Source organism: Maylandia zebra, linkage group LG1 (genome assembly GCF_041146795.1).
Source record: "Maylandia zebra isolate NMK-2024a linkage group LG1, Mzebra_GT3a, whole genome shotgun sequence".
Lineage (NCBI taxonomy): Eukaryota > Metazoa > Chordata > Actinopteri > Cichliformes > Cichlidae > Maylandia > Maylandia zebra.
Window position 1 is genome coordinate 2335103 of NC_135167.1, and position 8802 is coordinate 2343904.

General features: G+C 43.4%; 1 long non-coding RNA gene across 1 annotated transcript; it reads left to right on the forward strand.

The window, feature by feature from the left end:
• Positions 1–7852: 7852 nt before the first annotated feature.
• LOC143419896 (uncharacterized) lies at positions 7853–8526 on the forward strand. The gene is made up of 2 exons (XR_013099920.1): positions 7853–8019; positions 8438–8526. It is a non-coding gene; the product is annotated as an uncharacterized LOC143419896 (long non-coding RNA).
• Positions 8527–8802: the final 276 nt, after the last annotated feature.

Here is an 8802-nt window from a genome sequence, read left to right on the forward strand (position 1 = left end):
GCTGTTGGAGCCTTATGGAGCATTTTTAATGACATCATCTGACTTCATACTGTAGTAATAGACCATCTGAGAAGTCTGAGCTCCAGTTTTGCTGCACTATGAAATTCTAGGATTTTATTTGCATGTAACTGAGCACTGAGTAGTTGATATCTTTTGCACACAGGTTATGGATGCAGTTTGCTAATCAGGCAAAGTAGCTGCTATCAGCTGATGACTTAACACCCTTTAGTCCAAATAAAACTAAGACAGTGAAAACTAAAGGGCTGAAGCTTCAAAATACAGAGTCCAGAATGACTGGGCGACATCATGCGGGCTATGTCCATCATTTATATACAGTCTACAGTCACTACAGTGACAATCACGGCAGATGGCCCCGCCCCTCCCTGAGCCTGGTCACTGTCACCAAGTGCTCATAGAATACTTTATAATATAAAGTGGCTCCAGTTGACTGTTGTTGTGATTCAGCGCTATATAAATAATACTGAACTGAATTCCGTGCTATGATTGGACATCCTTGTGATACAAAAGGTGATTCATCCTAATGATATCAACTCATTCTTAAACCTTTCTTATTATAAATGTTCGTGTTGTGTTTCTGTTAAATAAAGATCTTTGTCTGAGTGATGTCCAGTGTGAAGTAAAAGTCCAAGAGTAACAGATGAAAACAGTCAAGAGTCTCTGCAAGACTGAAAATGCCTTAAACACTGAGCGTAAGGGCAGGGGGAACGGCGTGTTAAAACAGATTAATATTTTTGCGTGCATGATAAATAGATACAGTAGTTGTCTATAATTATTATATCAAGTGAGGAAGTATGGCAGGCTCTTGGTTTTCTGTGCTCCCACACTGTCTGCCTCTCCCGTCAGCCGAGAGTCAACAACAACAGCAGAAGCTTTTATCTGCACCTGCAAATCTGCTCGACGCCTACACTCAGTACAGATGCTTTCATAAATGTCCATGTGTCTGTGTGTATACGTGTGTGTCTGTGACTGTGTGTGTGTGTGTTTTCAGAGTGACTGAACGCGTGGGAGTCGACAACCAAGAGCGAAGCTACATTTCCCTGCTGCATAATGAGCCTCTCCTCTGGTCTGGGTACAAGAGGAAAAACAAAAAGGTTGTCTCCCACCTCTGACACATTTACCTAGATAGAGGCCTTACACAATCACACTCATTACCATGCTGAGATATCTTGGTTACAGAGCTGTGAGGCACCAAATAATGTCCTCAGTGCAGTCTGAATGGATTCAAAGCTTGTCCAATAACAGCCATTGCACTTTGCTGGCATTTTCCCTCTGCCCTCAGAACTCATCTCTACTTCTTTCTCAATTGAGTCTGAAGAGCGTCAGACGAGATAAGTCATTTTATTTCCAGCTGTCTCTGTGCTGCTCTGAATGTTAATGACCAGCTCTGAGGTCAGACAGCTGCACACGAGAAAGTGCAGACTTTTACTGTTTGTGGAGCGCAAAGATGTCGTCAACACGTGCGTACGGTGACACGTAGGGATGGGTATTGATAAGATTTTCACGATTCCAATTCCAGTTTTGATTCTTTATCGATTCTTTTTAAAAAAGGAGAACACTAAGGTCGATTAGCTCAGAACTTTGTTTTATATCTTCTCTTTGAACAAGATAGACATTTAGGAGTAACATGGCCTTACAAACCCAACAGTGAGATCTTAAGAGATCCAGCCTACGGCTCTTCAATGGGGTGTCACAGGGTCCCCGGGAAAAACATTGTAAATGTAAAATAATAAAATAAATATTCTTCTGTAGCAATAACAAAGTATAACATAAATTATTCTGTAGCAATTACACAAGAATACCCAGTAATGTCCCTGCCTACAATTAAACACATTCACTTACTGAAAATCATCTGCTGTGGCAAACGGGTGCAAACCTTTGACCACAAACTGAGTCTCTGCTCGGTGACGTTCGTCTATCCTGCCTGAAAGGAGACGCTACCAGCAGACTGCAGCGAGAGCTGCCAGCATCTGAGCCAGACTCTGTCTCTCTCATCATGGTCACTAAATGCACAGTAATGGCAGGTTTGTAATAAGGCAGATCACACTAACATAATATGCACTGTTAGCTGATTATTTACCTGCTGCATTAACGGGAGAGGACGTGCAAACGTTACCGCTGCTGCTGGGTTGAGATTCACGAGTCCGGAGCGGAATTAAAAACACGACATTCATTTAAGGTCATCGCGTGTTTTGCGAGCAAATGCTTTTGCATATTCGTAGTGTTTCCTCCCTTAAATGAAATATCTACTTTGCAAGTATTGCAAGTTGCCCTGTTGTCATCCGTTCTCGTAAAGTATGACTAAACTTTTGAGCGTTTGAGCCGCCATGTTTCCTGCCAGGTAAATGACGCTCCGCAACGTGGTGACGTCATTCGGGGCGACTGGAATCGATAAGGGAATCGTTTACAAAACTGGCAAACAATTCCAAGGAACTGAAACAGTGGGAACCGGTTCTCAACAAGAACCGGGTTTCGATACCCATCCCTAGTGACACGTGGACACTTTACATGCTCCTGCAACTCACTGCTTCCAAAACAGGAGGATCGCCTGTGCACAGGACAGCTGTGCAACACGCAGCTCAAACCATGACAGAGCCTCCGCCGTGTTTCACAGATGGCTCTCCCTGTTGACTTTCTTTTTACATAATGCTGACGATTTGAGCAAAACAGTTAAAATTAGGATTCAACTGATTTTCATTTTCATGTTCTCCCTGTTCAAAGCTCTTCTTTGCATGTTTCTGCCGTTTGTTCTGTTCTCTGTCAGGATGATCAAGTTCAAGTTCAAGTATTTATTTATTGTCATTGTCAAAGAACAATGAAATTGCGTTTGGGGCTTCCGTACAACCCGTATAAAAATAAATAAATAAATTAAAAAAAAGCATTACTGCTTCAGTAATGCTGAGGTCCGGCACTGTCACGCTGCTGCCAATCAGATGGTATTTCCCGGTGGTGCCATCTGATGGTACTTTTTACATAATTCACCGGTTTTACCAAAGATCAGCAACATCACTGGCTGAGATGGAGCCCAAAGCATGACAGAACCTCCACCACAGACGGCTGTAACGCTGACTGTTGGACCTCCTCGTACAGACTGACCATGATGTGAATCCATCGCTCCATCAGACCTGGTCCTCTGAGCTTCAATCCAGTTCTTGTGTCATTTTCTTGCCTCAGCCTTTCTTCCTGTTCCCCTTCAGACTGACCCACTGAGACCGTTTCTGATGAGGCTTCAGTGAACAGCACACGAACAGCAGGTCCTCGGTCACGTCTTTGCTAGGTTTTATTTCCCGTTTCCTGAAGGACACGACTTTCAGATACTGCGACAGATTTTTTCTGGTCTCACACATCTTCTTTTGTCAAGATTCGTCCGATTTTTAAGGACACACTACACGTCATGCAGAGATATGCTAAGTTTTCAGCTTTCTGAGAATCACCTTGTTGATGCAGAAATACAATTTGATGTCATCTTTTTGTAGTTTTGATAAAAGAAGTTAGAACAAATCATGTGCTTTTGTGACAGGCTGCTAATAACAAAAAGCCTAAAGATACATTTTAAAATTGGTTCTTTGCTAAGTTGAAAGACTCGTACATCAAAGGAAAGTGGCTCAAATGAATAAATAATAAGACTTTATAAAACATCTGAGCAGAACGGGTGATGTTGAATAAGACGGTCGACCAGGAGACCACCGTTTGTGTGCCGAGGTGCTGATGCTTCTGCTCTTTGCTTTCAGTCTCCGCATAATTCTCATTATTTACGGAGGATTCCCAGACACCCATGAGGCCAGTGCACCACATGGACGCACAAAGCTCTGAACAGTGTTTGTCACAGTTTTTTCTACACTTGGAACTTTAGGAAGTCAAAAAGAGCAGCTATCTTCATACGGGTCCACACAGAAGCCCCGCCCATCCACCTGGCAGCCAGCCAATCGGAAGAAAGATTTCTTACACAGAGGGTATTATCCTAAAGCTCGAGGAGGTAAAAGCTTGCTCCACACAGGGCATGAACTGAGCTATAAGATTAAAAAAGGATTATTTTGAAAAATCTGGATATTAGCTGAAAAAATGAGATGTGGCAGTTAAACCTGCTTTGCAGCATTTACAGCAAGTGACGGCTCAGTTTCTTGTGACTGAGAGCGATCGCAGACTCTCAGCTTGCTCGTATCAAACTGTGCTAAAAATACTCAGTGGGTGAGACACAGTGTGTTCAGAGGAGAAATGATCAATGGTGAGAATTTCTCCTCTTCTATCAGAGGGTGTTTGTCCCTCCTGCCTCCCCTCGGATTTACATCATTTGGTTGTGGAGCCTTTGTAGGAAGCTCTCACTGCTGCTGCTCTCATCTCTTGTTTGTGCATGTGTGGGTATGTGTGAAAGCTGAAAATACCTCTGGCTCTGTCTAATGATGAAGCAGTGCATTCATCATCCTCGCACATTACAATTGTTCAGATTCACAGAAATGATGTGAAAGTCAATATGCATTTTAAGCATTTTGTGCAGCTTTTTTTCTTCTGCAAACCTGTTTGTTTGTCTGTCAGCAAGATTACTGAATTTCATCATCTTTGGTGCAGAGGTGGAGGAAGCCTTCAGATTTCTCAGCAGTTTCAAAAATATAGCATGTTTTTGTCTTAAAACTCATGCTGACTTCTTTCAATGATCACAAGCTGCCCATCCTGTGAGGTGAAGGGACCACAAATACCAGCAGTAAATCGAATCGTTCGTGGTGGACGATGGATCCCGCTGAGGCTGCCCTTTGTCACATATTCTGTTCATAACTGAGCCTGGTTCTGCTGGAGGTTTCTTCCTGTTAAAAGCGAGTTTTTCCTTCCCACTGTCGCCAAAGTGCTGCTCATAGGGGGTCATATGATTGTTGGGTTTTTCTCTGTGTGTATTATTGTACGTTCCACCTTACAGTATAAAGCACCTTGAGGCGACTGTTGTTGTGATTTAGGGCTGTATGAATAAAGTTGAATTGAATTGAATAACTGTTACGGACAGCATTTCCAGGTGTAGTGAAACAGTCGAGCGTTTCTCGCTCAGCAGGGTCAGCATCACGTCTTTGATTCTTGTTGGTTGGGGTCAAAAGTGAAGCAGCAGAGATGAAAATGTTCATGTCCAAGATTCAAAGGCAGGGACTGCCCACTCCAGGTTGGGTAGGAGCTGCTGACTCAGGTGAAGGCGCTCCATTATCTGCAATTCAGGATGCAGCAGTGGTGTGTGCACAGGCAAAGCTGTTGTTCTACCAGCTGATCCACAGTCCTACCCTCACCTGCAGCCACAGGCGAGTTTAGACCATTTTGGGGGGTGCTCACCCCCTAAACTTCATCACAGCACCTCTGAAAATAACTATAGTAAAAGCAGTTGAAATAAAAATGTATTTCCTGACCTCGTCTCCTAATGTTAGATTCACCAACTTGTCTCCTGCAGACAGGATAGAGTGAAAGGTGCCAGGTGTTCTTCATTCCTTAACAGTGCAGTGTCCTCACGCAGAGGTGTTGCTGCTTCCACAGGGTGGCCTGTCATTAACCGCCTAAATAAGATAAACACATGACACATATCAGTGATTCTGATTTAATTTTACCTGAACTGTAGCAAATGTGCAAACTGTTCTGATAATGCAGGGACGTTGCTGTGACTTATAAAGTGTCTACTTATTTTTATTTGTGCACTAAATAGCACAAACAACATTAGCTAGTGTAGCCTAGATCATCAACTAATGTATTTATTTCAGCTTGTTAAAGATTCTGTTCTGGTCCAATGAGGCTTCAGTGTTTTTAACAGTACGCCTCCTGTTCCAGGTGACAGGAAGTCAGAAGGATGTTACCTATCAGTGTCCAGCAGCCTGTATTCAGTTTGAGATTGCTATACATTGATACGGATCAGTTTATGGCTTTTATTGGTTTGTAAATTGTGTTTCACTGCCACATTTACCTTTAAGTCTGAGAGCGCAGGATGAATACAGCATAGAGAGAAACAGGTGAGTTCAGGAACAAATTACAAAGCTGTAGCTTCTGTTTTGCCCACATTTATTGATGGTGATTTCACTTTACACTGATATAAAAATTCAACCTGCTCTAATAATAACCATCATCAGATTATATTGTTGTGTAATGTTGTAGTTGTGTGTGATTTGAATGAAGGAGTGAGGAGGATGGAGAGGGGGGAGAGAGCGACGGTGCAAGAGCAGGAAGAGCAGGTGAGTGAATGTGCAGGCGGTGACGTTAGATGGAAAAACAAGAGAAGTCGACGTGCAGTTCGTGGATGCTTTGTGTGCTTTCCAGCAACATATTCATTGATATGAACAGTAGCTTTGTCTCAGGACTGATAACTAAAGAGCCCACCCTGATGTGTTATCTTGAAATCTGTGATTATTCATTATGAATTATTCTTAGACACTGCGATAGGTCATCCAACTATTTAAGTTGCTTTTGAAGGAAAAAATCAGCAGAAATGAGGTTTGCAAAGTTAAAGAGCTGACGACATTTGAAAGTGTATATTTTGTTAATTTTAATTGTAAGGCAACTGCATGCATGACATCGAGGGGCCCCCGCCTACAGCCACGAGCTGTGAGCGTCGAGTGAGAAACACCAAGCTTGGGTTTGTAAATGGACTTACTGTAAGCAGTACAAAGGCTTAAAGTTTGGACCTTTTTGAAGAAAATATTAAATGAACGGTGTTTGGTCGGGTGAATAAAGAGATGCTTGTGTCTTCGCTGCAGTGTGCGACCACCTCGCACTTTCTGTCAGACAGACAGCGCTGAAGCAGGCCACCTATCACCGTAAAAACACAGTTTATTGGCCTACTTCCTTCAAAATAGGTCAGATCAAATCACCATAGGCCGTAATCTGCATCTCCAAGCACTAATTATAAAACCCCTCCTCTCACTCCTCAGCTATTTCAGTGCAGGGCTGCTCTGCTGCAGCATGTACAAGCTGTTGCTAAATGCTTAATATATATACCAATTAAATTGTACCTCTGTGTCTAATTTAGGGGAAACTGTCGGAGCATGTGGGTGGTCTGGAACAAAATACTTCAGTAGTTCTCTCTGGGAACCTGAGGAAGGCTGTGAAGGAAAAATGAGACTGCAGATAGAGATTCACTGGGCTGTTGGTCACAGAGATAAAAATACAGTAAAGTGATTAAACAAACCCCAGACAGGAGGTGAGGAAAATGAATCAGATATAACATTTGTCTTTAGGCAGTAGGTGTGTTTCAAAGCTTCGGTTTAAAAGTGACGTTTGTGGGTTTCAGCCCAAAGTTGGATAAGTCACTTCAGTTAATTCTGCTTAAAGGCAGCACGAGACCAACTGCACAACATCGTTACAGTGGAGGCAGAAAAAAATTCAAACTTAGCAGAGCATAGTAAATGAGCCATTTTACCTTATTATTTTTAGTTATGTGCCGAGTGCTTCCAGGTCACCCCAAGATTAAAAAATACAATAAATCACAGACTGTATATAAGTGATGACCTGCAACCTTAATCACTGATTTCTGGAGCTCACCTGTGTTGGTCCACCTGTAGGCCCACCACTCGCAGGAGGTGCCGTAGGGTTGGGTGCAGTGTGTGCCAGGCAGTGACCAAGAATGGAGCGCCTGGCAGACGACTGGGACGTGGAACGTCACGTCTCGGGTGGTGAAGGAGTCTGAACTGGTGCGTGAGGTTGAGAGGTACCGGCTAGAAATAGTCGAGCTCACCTCAACTCAGGAATCAGTCTCATAGAGAGGGGCTGGAGGGGGTGGGGATGCTGGACAGACCTGGCACACATTAAACATATGGTGAGGACTTAGCCTGTGAAACTTCGGAGGCAGCTGATAGGTACCAACAGTGTGCAAATTCCCTGCTGACTCGGCCTCAGGATGTCTAGAGGCAAGAACCAAGCGCACCCAAATGAGCGCACCAGTGATCATGTGCGCATCACGCAGAGGGAGAGTGAGGGACGAAAAGCAGCAGCAGAGCATGGCAGTTGTATCGCAGTTTGTGTGATTCCGTGTGCGTTAATGAGACTGTAAGTGTTATTGCCTTTGACAGGTTAACTGGTATGATAATAGTTATAGTTGTTTGTGTATGTTTAAGCTAAAGTTATGCCTCAGTACACTGCTACCACGTTAGTAGGTTTATTTAATTATTTAATTAACTAGCACTAAGTTAATACCAGTGGCCAGAATCTCCCCCAATGATTATATCCCGCGGTTAAAGGATTTTTCTGTTGTTTATTGTTTAGTTTAGCTGTTGTTAGCTTGCCACATGCTTGCCTTAGTACTAGCAACTGGGAAGATATGTGCTATTTAGCCAACTTCTGGTCTTACGGCGACCCCTTGTGGACATTGTAAAATATTGCTGTGTCTGAGTAGATGATGTGTTCTGATTGTTGCTTGGTTGTCTTTGAGCCTGCTAATTATAGTGTTACCTGTTTCTGTTTCCAGACAACCATGCTTATAGTCACCGATACTGCACCTGCCACAATTATAAGTGCATATCTTCTGTGAAGCTTCATTAAAGACGGTGAACTAAACTCCTGGACTGCTGCAGTCTTTCTGACCGAAGACTTAGGCCAGACTTGTATACCCAGCACTTCCAGTATATATATATTCTACAAGTGGTCCTTCGAGCCGGATTATACAAGCTGCGCTATGGCTACACCCAGAGAGTTCAACGACAACCAGCCTGCACTGAGTCCCCGTCCCAGCAGGGTGCGACGCATTCCCGGACATCTGGAGGACTTTGAACTCACCTACCCAGCTCACCGTCTTTATAGTACCACAGTAAGACCAGCATCACCACTGACATC